A 25,487-nucleotide genomic window follows, 5' to 3' on the forward strand; every position below is an offset into this window, starting at 1 on the left:
CCTTTTTTTGTCAAAAGCTCTTTTTAATCATCCTTAAATATCTGATCAATAAGAGATTCAAAGCGTTTTGAGTTTTGTTTCTTTGTTTTTGTTAGATGCTCCTTAATTCTTAATTAGAATTGTAGCTCTCCTGCCTTACTGACAGTGCTTAGTAATGCAGTACTGACAGATGAGGGGCGGGACAGTTTCTGATGCTATCTATTCCTGTTTATTGGGCCTGTTGGGACGGAGACGGTAGGCATTTGCTTGTACTTGTGAGAAAATGAAAGTGGTGACTCACATAAAACACACCGATTGACTGGTAGTTTGTGGAGAATCATATAAATGGGTGTTGATCAATTGCTTTGAGGCAGTTTGTGATAAAACTTTATTCTGTCCTTTGAGCATTAAGGGGAATAAGCAAGTTACTGCTATTTTCCCATCCTCACCCACATCCATATTTATTGCACCTTGCTTGCCACAGGAGTCTGTATAATTTCTGCTCCTTCTGCCTTCAAACACTGTAAATCAGATGGAACACCACTGAAGTCAGTGGAATAACACTAGTGTCAAACAGATATAAATGGAACCAAAATCAGGGCCTCTTTCATGTGCTGTGTGCTAATAGTGGTGGTTTGAGCCATATATACGCCTCTCCTAATAATCCAAATGCATTAGTCCCCTGCTTTTAGATGTTATCTGAAGCTGTCTCTTCACTGCCAAAAAGATGTTTGTTCATACAGAGAGAATTAACGCACATGCTTTAGTTGGGTCCCTGTTAAATGCTACTGGAGACAAGTCACAGGTGGTTCTTATGGTACCGTAGATAGGCAATGTCAGACTCAGAACTATGACCACAACTGTGGTTGACCTCATGTAGCTACACTGTGGCAAAACTACAGTGTCTTGTCTCCACTAACATTTACCAACACGTTCAGAGAGTTGAATGTGGATTAGTTAACTAGCTGTAGAAGCACACTTTTTTTGGCAGTGCAGACAATAGTCTTTGTTTGAGGAAGAAAGGTAAGTTGTTCCTTCTCTTAATACTGATGTAGCCTCATGATCAGATACCAATCATATTTTTTTTAAAAGCCTGCACGTTGTTTAGTGGTTTTGGGCCGCCTGGAATTGAAAACCCTGCCTGATTTTTTTTTTAATGAATTCTCAAATTAGCCATAGCTGTGTTGAAATGAAATATTACTCCTTGAGCTCTGGTGGTTGGATATTTTTAAGAGGAGAAAATATGAGAGCCATGTCTACTGGCAAGAAGTTTGCATATATAAAACTGCCTTGAGAACATAACTTGTTTATGCATATACCTTGGGTTTCTTGCTATGAAATATATTGTAAATTCCCAATGTTGTTGTTTTCCATAAAAAGTAACTTGGAATGAAAAGTTGTTTACAAAATAATGTCAATTATTTGTATTCTGACATTCTACATAAGAGGAATTTCTGATTCTAAAATTTGTCTTTTCCCCCATTTATGAAATCTATAAGGTTATTTCTAAGTTATCTCTGTGCCAAAAAGTTTACAATATAGAGCCTGATCCTTCAACTTTTACTCACATAATTAGTCAATGTCAATGGGACTGCACACATGCTTAGAGTTCATCATGTGCTTAAGCATTCTGTTAGATCAGGACCTATTTGCATAGGATTTGTCTGGTGGTCCCATGTAAATAGATTAACCTTGAGAGACGAAAGGTGTATTGACAATATATTTCTCAAGTTTCCTTTTTTTTATAATAATAGAGATGTAGCCGTGTTAGTCTGGTCTTGCTGAAACAAAAGACAGGACTATGCAGTTAAAGACTAACAAGATGGTTTATTAGTTGATGAGCTTTCGTGGGCCAGACCCACTTCCTCAGATCAAATTGTGGAAGAAAATTGGCATGACCATATTTACCAAAGGGATACAATCAAAAAAAGTGAACACACATAAAATAGACAAATCAGATTTTAGAACAGAGGGGGGATGGGGGGGAGGTTAATGTCTATCAGCTAATGATATTTGAGGTGATAATTGGGGAAGCTATCTATGTAATGGATAAGATAATTAGCATCTTTGTTAAGGCCCATTTATAAAGTGTCAAATTTAAGCATGAATGACAGTTCAGAGGCTTCTCTTTGAAGTCTTGTGTTAAAGTCTCTTTGAAGCAAGTAATCAGGTCGTTGAGACAATGCCCATTCTGGTTGAAATGGCAATAAACTGTTTTTTCTTTGTGAAACTGTCTGATGTCTGTTTTGTGTGCATTGATTCTTTGGCAAAGTGCCTGAGAAGTTTGTCCAATATACATAGCAGACGGACACTGTTGGCACATGATGGCATAAATTGTATTTCTGGATGAGCAGAAATATGTGTTCTTGATCTTATAACTGAAATGGTTAGGTCCAATGATGGTGTCAGCAGAGTAAATATGTGGACAAAGCTGGCAACGGGGTTTGTTGAAAGGGAAAGTTCCAGGGTTGGTATTTGTGTGGTATGTCCTGTGGTGGTTGGTAAGAATCATCCTGAGGTTAGGTGGTTGTCTATAGGAGGCTCTGGGAGACAGACCTGGCAGCTCGTGCACACACTCGACGTGGCCTGGCTCGGGGAGGCATTGCTGCTGTAGCAGACACGGCAGGCTCCTGTGGCAGACAAGGCAGGTGTGCACTGCTGCTGTGGCACACATGGCAGGTGTGCTCTGCTACCACCGTTTGCCACCCGCATCCCCCACCGGCCAGCAGCTCCCGCGCACTCACCGATGCGGCCTTTCTCAGTGCCCGCTGTGCAGCTCCACTCGCAGGGAGGTGCTGCTGCTGTGGCAGGCATGCTGTGCCGTGCCTTTTGCCTTGCTCCCCTCTCCCCTGCTGGTTGGTAGCTCCCATGCACACGCAGATGCGTCTCAGTGCCATGCTGCATGACTCTGCTCATGGGGAGGCGCTGTGGCAGACGCAGCAGGTGTGCTCTGCTGCCGCCTCTTGCTGCCCCCCCACTGGCCAGCAGCTCCTGCGCACGTGGCCTAGTTCAAAGCTGCATGGCTCGGTGCTGCCACTGGAGCCATAGTGATGAGGCAGGCAGGCAGCCCAGGAAGCGGCTCAAGGCACCACAGGCTACATGCAAAGACTGATCTAGTCTATGCTTACTCTAATACTTTTCTTTCTCTGAACGGATGGTAATCAACAACATGAAGATTGAATTTTGTCACCATCTCGGTCAGAAAGTGGTTTCATCAGGATATGACAAGAGTTGTATTGAAAAACAAACTGTACAAGCTCAGATTGCAAACAGTTTCCTCAGGCTGTGTTTAGCACCTGGCTTGATGTGCACTACAATATCTGAGTGGCTATAAATCTTTCATAAGTATTACACATATAAAGACAAAAACCCAAGTGATTTCAATCTGCAAAGTGGGGGGTGTCCTGGATTAAATTTCATTCTCTGAGAATTATTTAAGGATGAAGCTAAGTTACGAAGGGATGTTTTCTCACAGTTCTCTCGGCTTTCCACCCACATCTCTCAAGGGATGCCATGTACACGGGTAGAAAGAAAACAGTAAATGTTAGATCCACCATTTTGATGCATTTAAAAATGACTAACGTTATCCTTATTTTCAAACACCCAAAGTGGTATGCTCCAAAATATGTAATGGGAGATGATTTACACAAGGAAGTTAGGTGCCCAAGTTCTATTTCTGACTTTTGAAGCTCTCCCTTAATCTATTCTGTCATTTTCTGTAACACCAATTTCTGTAGAATATAAGCAGCTCTTAGATTAAATATCTGGTCACAAGGAGTTCCTAATGGACTTTCTTTGTGTTCTGTGCGCTTCTTTTTAAAAGACTTTTTGTTGAGCAAATGAAAAAAAAAAGGTTGGGGGGGAAGTTATTGAGGAAACAACTTTCCTCCCTACCCTATTTTTCTTTTTATCGGGGGAGGGGAGTCACCTGTCCTTTTAAAGGTGGCCATTTTGAACTCTGTTCTCTGCGGCACACCTCCGACTGAACACAGTTTAAGAAACACTGCTTTAGAATATAATGCGTTGGATTTATCCCTAGTTGCAGACAGTTCATAAGCAAGACTCTGGACTCCTTGCTTGCTCTCTCTACATCTCTGTCGTAGGTCTTTTCACAGTATTGGAAGGATGTTCAGGAAGCAAGTGAAGAGAGATGAGCTAGGAATGTAAAATCCTATTTAATTGATTAACCAGTTAAACCTCACTGGGCTGGAACTGTGCAGATCTACCAGCCAAAGCCCTACACCTTGTGTTGGCTATCTGGGACTAGCTATACAAAGGCTGATCTATTGATTACTTGCTCTGGAAGATTTTTCCCTCCTTGTGATTCCCATTATATCCCCTTCTTGCCTGGCACACTCTGCCCTCCATGCCTGACTGGGATGAGCCCACCTCTCCACCAGTTTTGCACATCTGCTCCTGTTGTCCACCACTGGACAGCCCCCTCCTCCTTCCCTCCCACACACGCTCAGCACTGGTGAGCAGGCAGCTAGCAAGCAGGGATGAAGCCAGCATCAGAACCCACCAGTACTGATTGCAGGGAGATGGAAAATGTGGGACAACTTGCCTGTTTTAAAGAAAAAGTCAGCACACCTGCATGAGGGCTTAAATACGGGACTGTCCCTTTAAAGACAGGATGTCTGGTAAAACCCTATGTCTGGTTGGGATTTTCAAAGGCATTTATGGGAGTTAGGTCTCCCAATCCTGTTGATTTTTAAAGGGAGGTAAGTGCCTTATTTCTTCTGTAGCTTTTGAAAAATCTCATCCTTCGGTGTGGGTGTAGGGGAAGGGAGGAGAAACAGGTGTGTTTTAAAATTCCAAGCACAAAGATTCTAATGCAGGGTTGAGGTGACACAGGCATAGAAAAGTCAGAAAATATATATTATCTGCATGCTTTTTACCTTAGGGGACCTTACTTATGAAGCAAGAGTTTCCATCATATCATACTACATATTAGCCTGCCCCTCCTTCCAGAAGTATTTCTGGGCTCCAGTTTCATCTGCCATCAAGTGTCTGAGTGGGACAGGAATATATGGAGCGGATCACTTGACAGACACTATACAATGTTGATTGTGATAATTGCAGTGTACACATTTAAATGCAAATGGTCTCCATCTATCTTACACGTGAACCTATGCAATATTTGTAAAGTTCTGTTCTTTTCCTCAGAATACAAGCAGAGGATATAGAATGAGGGAGATCAATATGTACTGCTGCATATAAGAACACAGCCATGTTGACATTTGGTGCAGACTCCCAATCACCAAAAATCCTATGTAGGATTGTTTGGTGCAACACTTATAGCACACAGATTATGTTGCTGTGATTTGCCAGTGGTGTCAGCCGGTCTCTTAAATGCTAGAATTCAGATCTTTATCTTTTTCTTTAAAACACATGAAAAGTACCACCCATAACCAAGTCTAAACATAATTAATTCAAAAAAAGATTATTGGGATAAAACATAACTAACCCTAGGTAGGAAAGGTTATACAGGCAGTCCCTGGGTTACATGGATCCGACTTACATCAGATTCCTACTTACAAATGGGGTGAGGCAACCCCGCACTAGCTGCTTCCCCCCAGCAGACCAGGGAGACACGAAGCTAGCCCCCCCCCCCCCCCCCCCAGCAGATCAGGGAGACGCGGAGCGGCTTCTCTCAGTAGACACCTCAGCTTGAGAATAAAGGACTGAGGGAAGTGAGGTGTGGGAGAATAAAACTGAGCTCTGGAGAAATGTTTGGCTAGAGTTTCCCCTACAATATGTACCAGTTCCGACTTACATACAAATTCAACTTAAGAACAAACTTACAGTCCCTATCTTGTATGTAACCCGGGGACTGCCTGTACTTCATTCAGCTTCTATTCACTCACAAGTTTCAGGATTGTGGCATGGCAGTGGTGAGAGAGAATGTATTTGCTTGTTCTACTTGAGAGGAAGGGGAAATTATTGCCTCTCTGAGTTTGGATATGAGCTAATGTAGTGTCTGACTGTACCAGCATTTCTCTTTTGATCCTATCAATATTTACAGTCTGTCGGCTTGTCTCCCTACTAGATTAGGTCAACTTCAAGTGAAATTGCACCACAGCCACCACAATAATTAAAGTGATGGTTCATGTCTACATTCTGCTTCTCCTATCGACGATGCAGGTATTCACCAGGAGTGTTCCACCCAGTGATGTGGGAATTTGTGTGGCACTGGCAGTTGGAGCCCCTGCCCAGGCCCTCTGACAGGGTGGGCAAATGATGTAGTTGCCCCAAGCCCTTTACATTGATACTGGAGTGCTGCACTGGACGCTCTGCTTGGCTCTGAGGGTGGAAGGGGAAGGGTTTGTGCTGTGGTCCGGGTGGTTCTGAGTGACAAGCCTCAGTCCTTGGCAGGCCCAGGCTCGCTGCGGACAGAGGCCGCTCCGTGGGAGGCAGAGCAGCCTCTGTCCACGAGAAGCTTAGACCCCCTGCAGACCTGAGCTGCAGCCTCCCTTCTCCCCCTCCTCTGTGCAACAGCCTTTGTCCATGGGGAACTTGGCTTTCCGGCAGACAGGGGCTGCCACCACCCCGTGCTGCTGCCTCTGATACAGAGGCAGCAGCACTGGATGGCAGGCAGCTGGTCTCTGCAGGGAGCTGATTTTTAAACTGGCTCCTGCCTGGCATCCCACACTGCAGCACAAGGTGGCAGGGGGCTCCTGAGGAGTGGGGTCGGAGCACACTGCTTTCTGGCCCCGCTCCGGGGACTGTAAAATAGTCAAGTTACGAATAAGAATTCATGGTGTTACTTGACTATTCAGTTACCCAAAATCTAACATCCCTAGTACAGAAAGCTTTCAAAGTTTATTTCTATCTATTATCTTTGCAAAATACTCATTCTAAACACAACTGAATACAATGCCGGGTTTGCAAATCGACTGCAATATTACCTTGAAAGTTCTAATGTTGTTCCAGGGCACCAAATGTCCTGGAAAGTCCTAAACCCAGTAGAACCACAATGATTCTTTTGTGTTGGGAACTCTATATGGAGAGAGAGTTCAAGGTCTTGCAAGGGCAATGCAGAATGGTGGCTTATAAGTGCACAACTATGCAAATCTCTTTGTGTAAACTCACAGAATACCTAGCTGCAGCTACACAGCTGCTTCATGCCATCCTTCTGAGCCAAAGGGGCCTAACTTTTCCCTCAACCCCTCCCTCATAGGTTCTCAAATCAGATTAATTACTTTATTCATCCCAGGGCTTGTGTACATGAACATTCAGTTTTTGGAAAGCTAGAGAACTAATCTACCCTGTTATAGACTACCTATCAATGTTAACTCTGCTGTTGACCATTAATCATTCACTAATATGCCTTGATATAATCCTGTTTCAAAAGAGAACAGAATCCAAGCACATTAACAAACTGTATGTCAGCAGGGTCTACACAAACAGTTGTGGCAGGCTTGTGCAGGGTAGATTCGTGCCCCAACTTTCTGTACTAATGACTGTACCCTTGCAGTATCCACATTAACAGATTAAGTAGAAATATCCCTATAATTTAGATGATGAGATGAGTTTGTGATTGTGGCTAGAACTTGCATATAATATCACTACATTTTTCCTCACTCCATTTGACCCCTGTTCTTCTTAATCTAAACCATTATTGTTTACCCTGATAAACTGGGTCTGGCCCATGAAAGCTCATCACCTATTAAACCATCTTGTTAGTCTTTAAAGTGCTACATAGTCTGATCTTGCTAAAACAAGAGGAAAAACTAACACGGCTACCTCTCTGATATACTACAGTTATGTATGTCTTATATATTTTTGTTATAAACTATGGCTTGGCTTCTTGTTAGCCCCTCTAAGTGAAGATCGGAATTATAGCTATGTGGGTATTGGAGCCAATTCATTCATTATGTCTAGCTATGTGTGTATATTTATATCCATCTCTCGTACATAAAGCACACATAACATAGATGGTTATGTCTATATAAAGCTATTACAGTGTGTGTATATAATAAATGTATATGTAACCATGGAATATGTATCAAAGCACTAATTTTATAGTAAAATGATTTTTCCAGTTAAAAATATGATGTAATGTACACACATGACAATGAACTGAGCTATACAATTTTAGGAAATCAGTCCATTAAATAATTGATACATTTGAGATGACAAGGTAAAAATAAAGTTTTAAGAATGCAAGTCAATTAGCTGTACCCCCTAGAACAGTGATGACTGAAATTCAGAAAGCCTCACACCACAGACTAGAGAAAACAGAGAACCTTTTCATTTGCAAAACTGCTGTTGTTTTTAGGGAAAGAAGAATCAGGCCTTTTATTTATCAGAAGCAGTTTTGTTTGATGAAGTGCATATTTTAATATGCTGCTTCAATTTTAATGAAAGATATACTTGTGGAAATCTGGTGTGTATTTTCTTTATAAAATATGGTATATTTTATATATTGCAAATCTTGTATATTGTCCTTTTTATAAACATAAAAATCTGGTATATTAATGCAATTCATATCTTTTTAAAAAGAGAAAATGAGTTTCCTAAAACAAAGTGTAAATTTAAAAACTCCTTTTTATAGGAAGAAGCTGTTTCTGTCTCCCTGGCCCATTTCCATAATCCTTCTTGAAGTTACCAGAGCAAGAAGACTCATTTGGCATGTCTATTTTTTCATTGGGCTGTCTTGATTTATCTGAAGTCTTTCAATTAATCTGAAATATTCTTACTACTTTGAATATAAAATGGTGTTCTCATTCTAAATATATCAGTGAATTTTCAAGAAGCAAACCTTTGCGTGAGTACTATCCATTCAGAGCCAGGCTGGTACATAGGGAGGGTACTTGTTGGTAACTTGAGAGGAAGAGCAGATGCTAAATTAGCAGCTGGATCGTTAGTAATAACTCCACAAATGTCTGCTGGGAAATGATCTTGTGTGGGTGTGTAGGTTATTCAGAATTTTTAGCATGTAGTTCTCTTTAGCAATGACTCAAAGGAAAGCCATGGAATTGGGAAGGGTGGGTATTTGTATCTGACCCTTCCTCTTTCATTAAAAAAATATAACTACTTTTATTACTGCATGACCTTTTTCTCAGTATATCTTATTTGGCTAAAGCAATGCAGATATAATGAATGTGTCTGAAATAAGAACATATGCAACTCTTTAGTTTTAGAATTACCGTATGTAAAAACTGAACCACCATGCAAAATAAAATCAAATAAATGTTTTTGTAGAGGCATAACTACTGACTCCAGATTTAGGGTTGTATTTAGCTTCTATATTAAAACAAAGTTCACTACACCACTAGTGAGGTTAATGGGAATTTGAACACTAAAATCAATGGGAGCTTTATCAGCCATACAGCAGAAAAGCAATATATTACAAATATTATACTGCTTACTCCAAGAGTACAGGTTTAATTTTCTGGGCTTGTTTACACTGGGAATTTTTGTACTGGTGTAAGTGTAGCAATGTAGATATGCTATGTATTGTGCACTGGTATAAAAAGTTACTTGCACCAGTATTAACTGCAGGCAGGAAGGGGGTGATTATGCAGCTTTCTCAGGCTATGTCTAGACTGCTGGCTTCTTTGGAAGAAGAATTCTTCTGAAAAAACTTCTTCCAAAAAAGAGCGTCCACACACACAAGCGCATTGAAAAAGTGTTTTTTCGAAAGCTAGCATCCATACTGAATGGACTCTATCTCCCATTTAAGCTGTGATTTCTATGGACGGAGTGGCCCCAGGGCATCTGTGCTTTTTCCTTTTTCCTCCTCTTTCACAAGAACTCCCTCTTCCCTGTCCACACATGCCTTTTTCCAAAAGAGCTCTTTTGGAAAAAGACTTCTTCCTCGTAGAAAGAGGATTACCCCGTTCTTTCGATTTACTTTCAGAAGAACGTTATTGCAGTGTGGACGTAACTCAGGTTTTGTCAGAAAAAACGGCTGTTTTTCAGACAAAACTCTGTAGTGTAGACATACCCTGAGGCTGTGTCAGCGCACACATTCTTCAGTAAATGTGTTGCATTAGTAAGGCGTAAAACAGGACTTTTTTTCTGAAAGTTCAGGACTGGTGTCTAATGTTTTCTAGAACCCTTTATCTTAGCAGTGCTTTGTTCATATAACAAACAAAAAAGAAATTATTAGTAGATGCACCTGCCAAAATCTCATGCAGAGGTTGCATTAAGTTATTAAAGGTGATAAATTGATTTCTCACTAATCTTTCTGTTCATGCAACCGAAGTCGGTTGTTAACAAAAATGGTCAAAGGCTGTGATCTTATATTTAACACATCCAAACTCCAGTATTTAACACTGTAGTAGTCAGCTCTTTGTGTAGGCAGTCCTGAACTTTCAGAAAAAAAATCTGTTTTACTACTTAGCTATGCAATTCACCAAGAATAAAAAGTTAATCTTTAAAGATTATGTTATGTGATGAAAACTCCAAGAATACGTCCAACCTAAATTGGTAATCCTAGTTATGTGGACTTAAAAAAAAAAAGTACCTGGCTGGCAGCCCTCAACGCTTTGCAGAAGCAGGACTTCAGCCACCACAATTTAGAAGCTCACTAGGGCCCCTACTCTTTCTCAGAGATAGGCCATAAGTCTGGGCTGTGGGACCTGTCATGGCTTGTGAGCCACAAACTGGGGGAAAATAGGTGCTCTTCTCCCAAAGGCTACGTCTAGACTGCATTGCTTTTCTGGGATATCAGAGGTATCCCAGAAAAGCAATGCCGCATCCAAGGAACGCATTTGCTTTTCCCAAAAAATTTTCAAAAAAGCAGATGTGCTCTTTCGCCATTCCTGTAAACCTTGTTCTATGAGGCATAAAGGATGTGTCGAAAGAGCACTTTTTTCTGAAATGTGCCACATAGATGCGCCAAATTTCGGAAAAGCCTCTTTCGAAAGTAAATCATAAAAAGATACTGCAAATTGCGTATCTTTTTCTGATTGAACACTGAAGTCTAGACGTAGCCTACATGGCATGCAGGGCTTGAAACAAAGTAACTGGCGAGGGAAAAGAGGAAGCCCTCCATTGTACCCTGTAGCCAGATGGTTAGGATACTCATCTGGGATATGGGAGATCCCAGCTCCAGTCTCCCTTCATTCTGCGGGGGGTGGAGGGTAGAGGGAAGAAATTTGAACAGGGACCTGCCACCTCTCAAGTAAGTGCCTTAACCACTGGGCTGTAGAGTCATTTTAATGCCTTTTCTGGCCCAATTAATATGTAATTCAGTTATTTTATTAAAGTGGAACAACTTCAACCAGAGAGTCTGAGAGAGGCCTAAACAGAGTATCCCACAGCAGTGAAGCAGGCTCAGGCTTCTATTGATGGGTTAGCATGATAATGTGTAATATGCATGCCCAGTTATAGAGGCATCAAAATAAGGAAAGGAACTGGTAAAAGTAGAATAAGTAAGCAAAAGAGCCAGAGGATGAGCACGGGCTAGATGGAAGAGAGGATTTTCAACCTCTCAACATATTCTTTTTTATTAAATAGTGAAGACCTCTTTCTAAATGATATTCATTGGCTAAAACAAAGTTCCCTAGAATATTTAGGTCACGTTCTACTCCTCTGTTTTTGCACAAAGCTCTCAGTGTTTACAGTTCATTTCAACTCAGGCCACAGTAGTAGACTGTAGCTCTTCAAAACATCCTCTGTCTTAATACATTACTCACAGACTCTGACATGAGGGCAAGAAGGAATATTTGTGCAGCCTTTAATTGGCATGGAAACTACACTTTCAAGCCAATTAATGCTTAAATATACTCACATGTAAGTTACTTCCTCCCTGTAATGTTGAAACTAAATAGGGTGTGGAAAGTGGGTTTCAACATCATTCAGTTGTTGGAAGGGAATGTTTATATTTGAGTGGTTTTGGTTTATCCGTTGAGTTGTGTTATAAGAATGGAACACAGCTTCATGAGACCTAAGATAAACAAGAGTGATAATGGTGGATAAATGCTGATTTTTTTAATGTCAATCACTTTAATTGTATATTAGCATTATTCCATAGTCGTTTCATAATAGTCTGCATATACAATACCAAACAAGTCAGTACAGAAGTCCTTATTTGTGTCAGGTCCTAAGGCCTTGCACAGAAGAAAATTGATCCTGCTGACCACTCTGGCAGCCAGCCTAGGTTCTCTTACCTCCATCCCAAGAGGAAAACTAAGGTCAAGGTCAAAGAGGTCCTACAGGGAAAAAATGATCATCCAGGTCAGAAGAAAGTTTTGGTTGTGGCTTATGTTTTGTTTTGTTATTTAAATAAACATGAAAGGTATTGGGTAAATCTAGATCCCATTCATAATGAACAAATGGGGAATGATACTTGATTACTTTTATGTTCATGCTACTTAGTTCTAACCCAGTGGCTATAAAGTGGAGACAATGAGTTACACTGTGAGTTAGTGCAGGTTGAGAATGAGTTTTAAAACCATGGCTGGAATATGATTGAGGTGCTTTTCTTTCCACTTATGCCTGATTTATTGCTCTTTATATGAAAAAATACAGTAGCCGGATAGTATTCCTTGATCTACTATTCAGATTGAGAAATGAAGGTTTTCTGCAGCGTGGTTAACATGCTGCAACATAGACACACCGAAGAGAGTGTGATAACCAGTAATAATGGAAGTGAAGGGGTTATTTAAGCAAGTTACCCTGAAGAGAAATACATCAGAGTGGTTTTTACGCTATTAAGTAAAGAGTGTCCTCCAATAATTTCAACCTGAGCAGTTGTCACTTGTGCAGCAGATACCTCAAGCTGCTACTGATTGTTCTAGCATTTTGGGAGTACTCCCTGAACACCATCCTATAGGTTAAGCATCCATTTTATTAATTCAGCGTCCCTCCTATATATTTTCTTGTTTCAATAGTGTGTTTCTTATACATTTTCATAATCTATGCAAAAAACAAACAAAAAAACCCTGTCTTGGCAGTGCCCCGGAGTCTCCTTCTTCTCTCCTTCCAATAGTTATTCCAGTATAATATTAATGCAATAGCTATCTGAGACATGGGTATTGTTATTTTTCAAGTATTGGATGGCTGTTGGGGGAACAATGCCTGTATTTTTATTTGGAATTTTTAATATCGAATATCAATTCAAGAGGCATGATCTCTTGGCCTGTGTTATGCAGTGTATTCTTAATATCTTGCATGTTCTGAATTTCTGTCATGACCAAATCAGTTTTCAAGTAATAGCATCTCAAAATCTCCCATGCTGTTACTGCTTTAACACTTAATGGTTACAACTGTCTTCTCAGAAGAAGAATTTTATTAAGATGGCATAATCATAACTTGATAAAGATGTGTCTGTATTGGGACATATATGATTTCTTAGAACTTTCTATTTTCACAAGGGGTGGCTGGCGGGCATGATAGATGAGCTACTAAGTGTAGTCACAGCACAGGGATTAGCCCCATTGACTTACAGGGCACAACAAGGAATCCTATGGCATCTTAAAGATTAACACATTTATTTGGACATACATTTTTGTGGGCTGGAGATCTGATGAAGTCCTCCTTGTTGTTTTTTAAATAAATTCCTAAAATAAATGCACAATACATTGGTTATTTAATCATTTTGTAAGGGCAGAAACATAAATGGGAGGATTAAAAAGTTTACAGCCAAATTCATTTGTATGCATACAAGCCCAGTGAAGTTTTTTTAATCTATAACAGGGAATAGATATTTTCACTTTTTTTCTTCCTGATGAAAAGGATGTACCAATAGGGTGCTATTTGCTTCCCTAATCCCAGTTTCTAAACTAGAAGCAAGAGAAATGCAGTTATATATGTGTACATAAGCATGGCTTGTTCTCTGCTAGGCTTTATTTTGTGCACTTTTGTAATCATGAATAATAGAGGAAGAGTATAATTGTCTTTTTACATGGCATTGTCTCATTTTCAGACAGTTTTTTAATGTTAACACTATATAATATGCATAAACTCAACATCAACAACAAACTCCCTGCCATTTAGTTTTGATAGGTGTTTAAAGATTATGGGATTGATTCTGTGCTGTGCCTCCTGAGAGATGCTACAGGGAAGGTGTAGTTTAGAGAGGGGGAAGAAAAGGAGGTTGATATCACCTTTGTGCTCTCTGAATTCCAGGCTGCTGCAAGAGCTGAAATGACCCTGGGTGTAAATTAGAGCAGTCCCAGGAAAAACTCTAATTTACAGCAGTCTGTCTTGGGCTGCCTGTGAGCTTTGTCCCACAGCCCACAATCCTCATAGTGCTGAGCACTGTGTCTACAATTAAAAACCTGTGGCTGGCCCATGTCAGGTGACTGAGGCTCACTCTGCTCAGGCTACAGGGCTGTTTAACTGCCATGTGGGCATCCGGCTTCAGTCTGTGCTCAGGGATGCTGCCACCTTGCAGCAGTCTCCACCCCGAACCTGAATGTGTACACCACAATTAAAGAGCCCCTTAGGCCAAGTCTTGTCACAATGTCAGAACAAACTCTAACCCCTGGCTAAGTTCACCCCTTCTGATAGCTGGCACAGTATCCTCTCCCTTTCCTCCCCCCTCCCCCATGCAGTGTGGGGGAGAGGACAAAGAGCCTCGTCCCCTTTCTATGAGCAATGGGGAAAGGATGGTTTATCCGCTCCTTCTATTCCCTTCCCTTGGTAACAGCTTGGGAATGGACAGGGCAGGTGAAGAGTCCATGAAGCTGCTCCCCTCTCCCAGCCTAGAAGGAGAGAGGGGACTCTGCTGCAGCCTTCACCTTCCTCTCCCAAGCTGGGTGAATAACCGAAGCAGAGGGGAGGCTTGAGGCAGGAGGAGCTGGGAGGATGACAGAATTGATGGAGAGGCTGGGGCATGGGACTAATTGCTAAAAAAGGGAGGGGTGGAGGAGAGCAGCAGGGACCAAAATTTCTTTACACAATAAATCTAGGAAAGTGGGCAACCTGTCACGCACCCACAGGGGTGAGGGATCATGGTGCAGGGGGAGTTCAAAATCAAGAGAGACCCAAAAAATCCAGATGCCACGATATAATACTCCTTAAAAATTCTCTTAAGTTTTGGGCTAATCATTTATTTTGGAACTCTGTTTCATGATTTTTGATCTCTTGAGGTTGGCTTTGCCAGATACAACGTAGGGCTACTTATTTCATCTCTGTGCTTCTCCTGCATTCAGGAAATTTTCCCTAAGTCTTTGTGATTTCTCTAAGACTCTATGCTAGTGGTTCTTAACCAGTTTGGCACTGTTACCCCATTAAGCATAACCAATAAACCAAAATTACCCCTCCTCCCTTTTTAAATAGCAGTAGACAAAAAGAAAATTACAATTAATCATTTTAATGTACTTTTTCTCATACATTATGTTGAACAAAATTGAACACCTGTTGTATTTAAAACGTATTCCCTCCTGAAATATGCCAAATTATCCTCAGGTTAAGAACCACTGCTCTATGCACTACCAGAGTTGCCTACGGAGACTGGGATGGGAATTGGAGTTAGATTTCTTGTCTTAAAGGCAAGTGATTTTTGCTGGTGAGCTACAATAAGTGTTGCTTTGTATATTTGGATGCCAGTCACATTCTGAGAATGGCAGAGTTAGATCGCTTGTGCCTGAATTGAGCCCTGTTGACTTCACCAGGGCTCCCCACAGATGCAGGGGTTTGATCACATAATTCTCCGTACAGACTCAGGTCATTGTTAGCAAGGGATACATTCAAAGACATGGTGATAAGGGACCAAGTTCATTCTGAAGTAAGCAGCAACTCCATCCACTAGTCAACAGGAGTATGTCTCCTTACACCAACGTTGAATTTGACGCATTAGATATTTATTTGGTTCTTTGTTTTCTTTGTGTATTTAATAGTACTCAGAGGCCCCAACCATACATTGTACTTATGCAACAAACAAGCAAAGGTTTTTTTGCAGTAAATGGATCCCACCATGGGAAAGCACAACCAAGGCAGACAGTGCTTTAAAAAGACAAAACCCAGGATTAAAATCCACCCCTCCCCCCGAGGAGATAGACCGTAAGGGAAGCTTTGAAACTATTATGAGTTGCCAGGAGCTACTTGCTGTCATTCTTGTAATGGGGAGCCTGAAGCACTTGAACAATCAGGAGGCATGGCGAGAAAATATTTGTAAAAGTTCCTGTGCAGCCATTAGCCTGCTACCTGAGCTCCAGAGTATGTTCCCCTGCTGCCAGGGCTGGCATCAATATACTTCTCTCCCCAAAATGGGTTCTTGTTTGCAACACACTCCTGGATCCAGCCTGATGCTGTATTTCACTTTCACAGAGAATCCCCCTTTCTCCTCCATGTTATGTTTAAGTATCTGAGGATAAGGCAAGTAAAGGTAACAGAATGATTTGGAGGTAGGACCCACCTCATGTGTCAGGCCTTTTCCCTGTCCATTAGACTACTCTGCCTCCTTCCAAAATTTTTGCTGAGTTGGGCTGTTGCTGTGTCACATCCTCCTAAAGTTTCTGTTGATTCCATCTCTTTAAAATGGAGCCTTTCACATTGACTCAAAACCAGCCAGCTACTTTACGTGCTGCACTGTGTCCCAGAGTCAGGTGTAAAAAAAGAGTCTGCTACTTGTGAGTTTTTCTTGGCCAAAGTGTTTCTAAGACAACACAGGAGCTGCAATACATAAATCAACTTCAGAAAGAAGAGAGTGTTAACATACTTCAAAAGAAATCACACACTTGTTGAGCTACTTTGGATCATATGCATCGCTCTAACGTCAGGATTCTCTTAAACCTGCTCAGAAAAACAGACCATTTACTTTGAATAGAGAATGTTACAGACTCTGTAGATTCAGCCTTTGCTCTGTTAGAAGGTTTCTTCTGGCAGTTTCTCTTCCACATCCTCACTGACTGCAGACAGAGGAGCTGTTGTTGTTTAGCAACCAAAGATTCATTGAAGATTAACTATGAATATAAACCTAGGATCAAGAAAAACAAAGCAGAGCTCCAGTCAAGCTAAGGAAATAGGTTTTCTTTCATTGCTTTGCCAGCATGAAATAGGGGGGCATTAGGTTTTGCTTCACCCATTCAATTATGATGCTGCTATTCGGAGCGGTTTTGACCAGTTTCACTGAGCATATGGCACATGCTCCTGTGTACCTTATATAAGCTAAAATATAGTATGATATAGATGTTGACATGAATATTCAATACTACTTAGTAATACTATGACAGGGTATACCAAGAATTTGCTGGCCCCCACGCCGGAACCCCTCTTTCTTTGGTGCACTCCATCCAAAGATAAAAGAATAAAAAGGACCCTGAATTTAGATCTATAAGTGTTGCCTAGAAAGGCCATCCAGGATCAGATGCTAGTGAAATCAATGGGTCTTCAGGGGCTAGAAGGGCTGGGAGCAGGCAGAAGCCAATCAGGATCCAGAAGACAAGATTAGAAAGGCTGGCTGCTTCTCCCAGGGACTTGGTCTGAGTTCAGCTGAGACAGGGGAGGAAAGAACCTTCTTTGGAATGATAATCCAAAACATCTCACCTAAATAGGGGCCTGACTCCATCTGCATCTTTTTGGTTGTCCTTGCAAAGGACTGTTTTTTTTTTGTTTTACGGAATCTAAACCCCACGTAGCTTTCCTAAACTGAATATCAGTTTACTGCTGTAAAATTAAGGTGAGCTTCCTTTGTAAGACACTCGCTGGCTTAGGCAAGCACGAATGTATTTCTTTTTCTTATCTAAAGATCTCAAAACATTTTGCAAAGGAGACTGACCTCTTCTCTCAGTTTACAAGTGGGAAAAATGACTTAATTAGAGCCACACAGCTATACAAAGAGGCAGAGCTCAAAGTGAGTTGAAGCAAAATTGGGCTAAAGATGTTTCACTTGGCGTGTAGAAGAGCATCTCTGAAGGAAAAAAAAAGTGGAAAAGGAAATGATTCTGTGATGTAGAGTTCCAAATGTGAGAAGACATTGGTGCATACCTGTATTATAGCTGGCATCAATTTGTATGCTCAACTGGCTACTGGGAGATAAGTTTTCATTCATACCTTCATTGTATAACTGACTTCCCCTTCACCATTTCCCTAAAACTTCCTGTTTAAGTGGTTGTAACCTTGATTTAAACCTGGTTTCTCAGGAGTAGAGGGTCTGAGCATTTAACACTTCTGGTTTATTTTAATGGTGTTTCCAATTAGGAAAGCTAATTTAACCTTGGAGGAGCTTCAGTTATGTGGATATTACTTTAGGAGATCTTTATAAAACCGTAACTTGTTTAACCACTTTGTTTGTTTTTATTAATATCAATGTATTCTAAACTGCCTCTGTGTTGACATACATGAATGGTCTGTGGGACTGTAAAATCAGCTTGATTGTAACAACACAATCTATGTATTCAAAATAAAACATGTTTCTGTTTTTAGCTCTGCTACCCAAGGTGGAAGAAGAGAATAAATACAATGCAAATTCCTTTGGCCAAGGAGATATAGGTTCTACAGTACTTGACCTGAACTTCTTCCAAGTAACCTTAAGGCTCAAGACCCTGAATCCTATTCCTAATACTTAAGACACAGTCAAAGCAGACTTTCAAAACCTGACAGATCCTATTTAAAGACTTTATACTGCCATTGTAATTCAGATGGCCCAGTATGTATCTGAGCATTCCAATTACCCTCAGTAGGACTGCTCATAACTAATTACTGCTCAGCACAAGAAAGGGTGGCGAAATCAGGCTCCAGGCAGCTTGGCTAGTACACTTTCACCAAAGCCATACACTGTGCTGAGTATTTCAGAGGGGTGGAATCATTCAGGGAATTAGTAAGAAAATATGGAGAATATCACCTCATAGGTTACAGTTGTTCATGTATGGTGGGTCACAATGGACAGGTCTCCACATTGCAAAAAGTCCCATAACTGATGCCCTGGGTAGCAGCCTCAGCAAAGAGGCTGAAGGATTAAGGGAATGCTGAGTAGTTTCAGCGAACTGCTAAACACCTAGGCTATGTCTATACTGCGCTCTCTCTTGTGCAAGAAAATATGTAAATGAGGCAAATCAGTGAATATCGCCACACCTCATTTGCATACTTAATGAGCCACCATTTTATGCAAGGGGCTTTTGTGCAAAAAAACCTTCTTGTGCAAGAACCATTCTGCCTGAAAAAGTGGCAGAACAGCTATTGCGCAAGAGGGGGGGTTGTGCAAAAATGGCAGCTCATTAAGTATGCAAATGAGGCACTGCGATATTCACTGCTTTGCCTAATTTGAATATTTTCTTGCTTAAGAGAGCGCAGTATAGACATAGCCATCCAGTTTTCACTGATTTACTGACTGTCCAAACAGAAGTGGGGGAGATTCCTATACTTGTGACATTTTTAAAATTCTAGAAGCAGTGTGAGGGACATCCTGGATACGCTTGGGAATGGGCTCTACTAGGCTATCACCATTTTTGTTTTCTATGATGCAGTGAAGGGTATTGCATCAGAGGTAGCTGGCCACTAGAGTTTTGTAGGGTGGTTATGCCCCACCAATAGCACCCTAGTCATCAGCTGATGCTCGACACAGGGTATCGTTTGTCATGGCTGCTGAGTTGCAGTGTGCAGTACCATCTACTGCTGTTAGGGGGTTCCTGGTGAGGCCACAACTTCTCCTGTCCACTGTCTGCAATACACCTTCCTGCCACTGGTGAGTCAGGAGCACTATTGAACTAATGCAGTTTAGCTTCTCAAAAGGAAGGGAAGTGCTGCCTGCACCACAATCACTCCTGGCTGCCTCTGCTCCTGCTTCCACAGGCCCAGCAATAGGTAGGAGAATTCTGAGTAGGGAGCAGGGGCTTTCAGATAATGGAAAGAAGACGAAGGGTTTCTGAGCTGGAGACAAGGTTAGACTGTGTGGGACAAAGGTATGGGGAGGGGGGCCTGGGGACTTGCTAAAGTGGGGATTTAGAATTTGAAGAATGGGGATGAGTTATAAGCCTTGGGGGAATTTTGTTGGAGGAAGGATTTGAAGCCTGTGGGAGCGGAGTTGATTAGCTGTTCCAGACCCTGCTGGGCTCTGAACTTGGTATAGGAAGGGGAAGAGAGGTTTCAGGCTTAGTTGTGTGAGTTGAAGGAGAATCCTAACCTCCTGAAGACATCTGGGAGAGGGAAATTTTCCCCCTTAAGTTGTTATGAGAGCCTATTGATGATAAATGTATGACACTGTGGGGTAAATTTTCAGAAAGGCTGAGGCCTGGCCTATTCTCTGCTGGGTTGAAGATCAAACATGCTGATTTGTGACCACAGCTGTGTTGCAGATGCAAAAATGCAGACCCAGTTTATGTTTGCAGATGGAGGGTACCCTTCTGGAAGATTTGATCTATCATGTAAACTATGTCTTGAAGATTCAGAAGGACCTGAATTTGATTTAAAATGTGTGGAGTAAACATATGGACAGGGTGACTGAAGCCATGGACTTTGGAGAGGCTGGTATCTGTCATGGTTTCTACTAACTAGAGGAAAACCCATACAGAATGTTACCACCAGATACTTTTCATCCTTTACCACAAAACAAGACTGGTCAATCTGTTGTCTGGTCTATATTAATGATTCTGTAGTACAGTTGGTTGCCCAATCACACTGGCCTGATACTTTCTTTTGGAAGATGATAAACAAACCAAGTAAGTGTTGAAGGAAAAAAAATGCTCCTCTCTGTTTAGGCAGCTAACAAACAGCTTTATTAATTAATAAAGCACAGCATGAGCCAAACGTGGTCCCAGCAAAGCCAGGCCCAGTAAGGCTGCTAATACAATCAATCCTAGTATCTTTATACCCTTAACCAAACAGTCTGACATCAGGGCATCCAATTACAGAAATCCTCAATTAAACTTGGAAAACCAAAGCCTTATCAACAAGATGGCGAACAGGTACGAGGTAGTACATCTCCTGTACCAACCAGCCCAATTAACACATACCAATAGCTCATCCTGTAGGCCTCTTCTCACGGGGTGACAGAAAGTTCACTCTGTTCTACATGCTTGAGAGAAAAGCTGAAATAGTTTCTGTTATATATCTAGCTAAATATGAAATGGTTTCTACAGCTTCTACATAAGAAAAAACACTGAATACAAAATTTGCATCAAATGCCCTTTCATTATATTCTAGGTCAGATATCTCCCTCTCAGATTCTGAAAGGAAAAATATATATTTAAATTTCTGGTAACTGCTGAGAAATGAACTGTCTTCTATCCCTCCTGATGTCATAATTTGGCAGCGGAAGATAGAAGATACGTGCATAATGGGGAAGATCATGGCTAAAAGGAGGTTAATGTTCAATAAACATTTTCTGCAGAGGTTGCCAGCTTGGAATTTGGTCTCAGGCCAGTCTGTTGATGGAACAGGGGTTGAACAAGATGTCTCACAGTCTGGATCTGGTCCGTGGACCACCCTCCCAGGACCCTTAGACACACAGCTGCCACTGTTTTAAGCAGAAGGCTGCTCCATATGGCTCTTTGCTCTAGAGCATGGGTTCCCAAACTGGGGGGGCGTGCCCCTGTGGAGGGGTATGAAGAAATTCCAGGGTGGGCGCAAGGCGATCTGGCCACACTCCCTCCCCCTGTCAATCCCACCCCAAGTTTTGCTGCTATTTTTTTGGGAGGAGGGGCATGAGGGTTTCTCAAAAATCAAAAAGGGGGGCATGATGCTGAGAAGTTTGGAAACCACTGCTCTAGAGGGAGGGGGAAACTTCATGTGATCACCCCACCCCCAGCCCAATTCTCTGCTCCTATTGTCAGGATACAGCCGCCCAATAGGAACTGACCTCAGCTAATCTCTCAGTTTCTGTTGGCCGGCCAATAGGAGCTGAGAGATTGGCCTGGAAGATGAGGGCAGCGCAAGCCTCTTCCCCCTCCAAGAGCTGAAGGCTACCTGGAAGGAAGAGCCTGCAGTTTTAAGCTATCTGGAGCTGCAGCAGCCAGGGAGCCCAGCCTGCCTTGGGGGTGCTACAGGGGCAGGCTGGGAGATGCTTCGGTAAGTGCCTCCCAGCCAGAGCCTGCCTCTGCACCCCAGCCCCTCCCACACACCAACTGCCTCCCACAGGTCACCATTCAAACCGCCTACAACCCCCTGACCCAGGTCACAACTCCCTCCCAGACCCTATACCCTCTCCTACACTCCTTCCCCAGGCCAGAATCCTTTCCTCTACCCACACTTCCTCCCTGACCCTACACCCCAATCCCCTGACCCAGGTCACAACCCTCTCCTTCACCCAAACTCCCTCTCAGACCTTACACCATCTCCTGCATCCCTTACCCCATGCACCCTTCTGCACCCAACCTCCGTCTTAAACCCCGTCCCCCTCCATAGAAAAGTGCAGCCCTTGATCATTTTCCAAAATCTTTGAATGACTTTCCCCACCAAAAATTATTGCCTGCCCCTGGGTTATACTGACAGTCTTACGGTTATTGTGCCTATAGTGGAGGGTCATTGGCTCTTTTGGGGTATATGCATAATGACCTGAAATCAGAAACACTTTGCAAGTTACTGTGCAATTGTATGGGATCTGCAACAGTCTCTGTTCTTTCCCCATCCCCTACATTCACTGTCTGGGCAATTGCAAAAGAACCAGTTAGTCTGGCTGTTGTTGCAGACTACATCTTATTTCCTCTTCAAGCAAATCCAGTAGTACATGGATAAGGGTCTTCTAGTGTTACAGCAACCACAGATAACATGTTAGCCAAGACTTGAACTATATACATCCCTCATTAAAATGCATCAAATGAACTGATCCACACTGCTGCAGCAATCTGTTTAAAACCCATTTCAAGCCATGGACAAAGGTAAAATCTCCATGCTTCTACTGCTCCATCGTCCACTGCCTTTGATATTTTAGTTCATAAGCTTCTGCTGTGGGAATGGTTGGAACAGCACTGTTCTGGGTTCAGTTTGACCTCATACACAGGCAATCACAATGAGCATGTGTCTGCCTTATTATGAGCTCGCCTTTGAAGACCTTCAGAACACAGTATTGTCACTCCTTTTACACACACACACGTGACCTCAGCTAGAGAGATCGGGAAACACAATGGCTACGTCTACACTGCAGGCTGTTCTTGTGTAAAAACTTGGAGTGTCTTACACTGCATGTGCGTTCTTGCGCAAGTAAATTTACAGTAAGGCGTCGGAATAGAGGGCTTATTGCACAAGAGTTATTCCGTTCCCCATGAGGAATAAGCCTTCTTGTGCAAGAGTTCTTGCGCAAGAAGGCAGCGTGGATGGACAAAATGGCTAAAATGGCCATCAGAGCTTTCTTGCACAACAGAGCATCCACACTGCCATGGAAGCTCTTGTGCAAAAGCACACAGCAGTGTGGACATGCTCTTGCGCAAGACCTTTTGCACAAGAACTCTTGCACAAAACAGTTCTTGTGCAAAAAGCCTTCAGTAGACTTAGCCCTAGGGATGTGTCAACCATCTTCTTCACCAAAGCAGCCATAGGCATCTCTGAGATACGCCAGTGCCTAGAAAAATTAGAACAGTTAGTTCAGACTTAATCTGGAGCAACAAAAGCCATAGTAACAGGAAGAGAAACATTTTAAAAAAAGCTTGCTGGAATTCTTACCCCAATGGTAATTGAGGGCATCTGACCACCTGTCATTAAGGTGAAGCTTTGGGATAGTTCTTCAAGAAGATCTATTTTCAGTTTCTCTTCTCCAAGAGCAATAACTTATGGAAAGATAGAATATCTGTGTTACTACACCATTGTCTAGTTCTGCCTCAAAATATATATGCTCCATTACAGATGTGCCTTCTGTTTTGACATTGGGATTTTACACAGATCCATTGTGTGTTCATTAACAGTCTTTGAAATACATTAATTTTGCATTGTGACCTATACATTAAATCTCCCAGCTGTATCTATATGTTGAATTTCCATCTTTCGCAAACATTAACTGGATAGTCAGTAAATAGGGTGAGGTGTTTTACACAGTCATTTTACTTACTGTCTGTAGCACTAAAGGAGCATTCCCCATAATACGTAATCACATTACATTGGCTGTGAGTTGTTTCCGCTCCAGTATTGGATAGTGCAGAATAGTTACTGTTTGTGCAGCAGTAGTACAGACACTGGTCTTTTCTTGAGCATAATGACTTACTTGTTATACTGAAGATTATCTTTCAGCAGGTTACTGAAAAAAAGGAGATACAATTGGTCTCTTGCAATTCTAGGTTTCGTCATGGATTCTTTTCAGCTTTAAAACATGGCATTTTAGCAGTCACTCACTTAAGTGTGGATAGAGTGTTGTTTCTATTTTTTTAAAATGATTGAAAATCAGCTAAACACCATTTTAAGTTACAAGAAACAAGCTATATAGTGTCAGTGAATGGAAAGCACTGTTTATGCTGGATAATGTTCAGAAAGTTGTTGATTCTGTTCCAAGAGGGAAGCCTCAACATCTAGTGGCTTGAGCAAAAGGCTGGGAGCGAAGAACTTCAGTGTTCTCATCCCAGCCCTGTGACAGACTTGCAGCAGGGTGTTGCCTCTCACTGCATCCATCCTGAGGCTCAATTTCCCTGTGTGGAAGATGGAAGTCATCCTGATTTAGTTGCCTCCCATGGGGTCTTTGAGGAGTCAAAGTATTACTGTGTATTTGGACCCTGCCTCTCTTTATTTCTATAGCTTCAGGGGGTAGCCAAGTTAGTCTTTACAGGATAAACTTTAAAAACAACAAATAGTCTGATAGCACTTTATAGACTAACAAAACATGTAGGTAGTATCATGAGCTTTTGTGGGCACAGCCCACTTCTCTGGTCATCTGAAGAAGTGGGCTGTGCCCATGAAAGCTCATAATACCATCTACATGTTTTGTTAGTCTATAAAGCGCTACCAGACTATTTGTTGTTTTTAAAGTTTATTTCTGTAGTTCATTTAAAAAATGTGCTGATTTGAGACCATGTTTCCCAATCATTAAAAAACAAGGAAGAGAGTCAACGTTTCAAAAGTAAGATTCATGTCACTGGTTGTATTTCTGCTGCTTGGGTCAGAATTTCCTCTCCTTTACCTATCCTGCTGTCACCCAGTACAGGTCTTTTCTCTGTGCAGAATTTCATTTTTAGATTGACAACAGATTCTGTTTCTGGTAGGTCACAAATTGCAACTCCTTCACTTTCTTGTGTCTCTTCTGTTTGTTTTTCTTCTCCTTTCCTGTTCTCTTACCTTCTCTACACTCCTTTTTTCTCTTCTGCCCTTTTCTCTCGTTCAGCTCTGCCTTGTAACTCTCATTCGCCTCTCTCCCACCCTTTGTACTCCTCCTCTGAAGTGCATTACTACTGTGAAAGATTCAGAGTGCTTGCTTTGATCACTAATTACTTGTAGTAGCTTCAATGTCTAATGCTAGTAGCGCAAGTAGTGTTTGACCTTGGAAACACTACTCACATTAGACTCCAGACCACAAAGGTTTAGTCAGTCAATATTATGTTAGACTGGTTTGTTTTAACTAGATAAATATAGGACTTTGTATACCTAAGACACTTGTATTTACATTATATATGGAGAAAATGTAGCCTATTCTGTAAATCAGTGGTCCCCAACCTTTTTAGGTTGTCGGGCGCCAGGGGGCGTGGCCGTTTGCCCGC

At 41.8% G+C, this 25,487-nt stretch overlaps 1 protein-coding gene across 5 annotated transcripts in view; it reads left to right on the top strand.

Annotated features, from left to right (window-relative positions):
* The window catches only part of COBL (cordon-bleu WH2 repeat protein), a 229,204-nt gene that overhangs the window by 19,811 nt on the left and 183,906 nt on the right, over window positions 1-25,487 (top strand). The window lies entirely within an intron of this gene.

Source organism: Pelodiscus sinensis, chromosome 2 (assembly GCF_049634645.1).
Source record: "Pelodiscus sinensis isolate JC-2024 chromosome 2, ASM4963464v1, whole genome shotgun sequence".
Taxonomy (NCBI): domain Eukaryota; kingdom Metazoa; phylum Chordata; order Testudines; family Trionychidae; genus Pelodiscus; species Pelodiscus sinensis.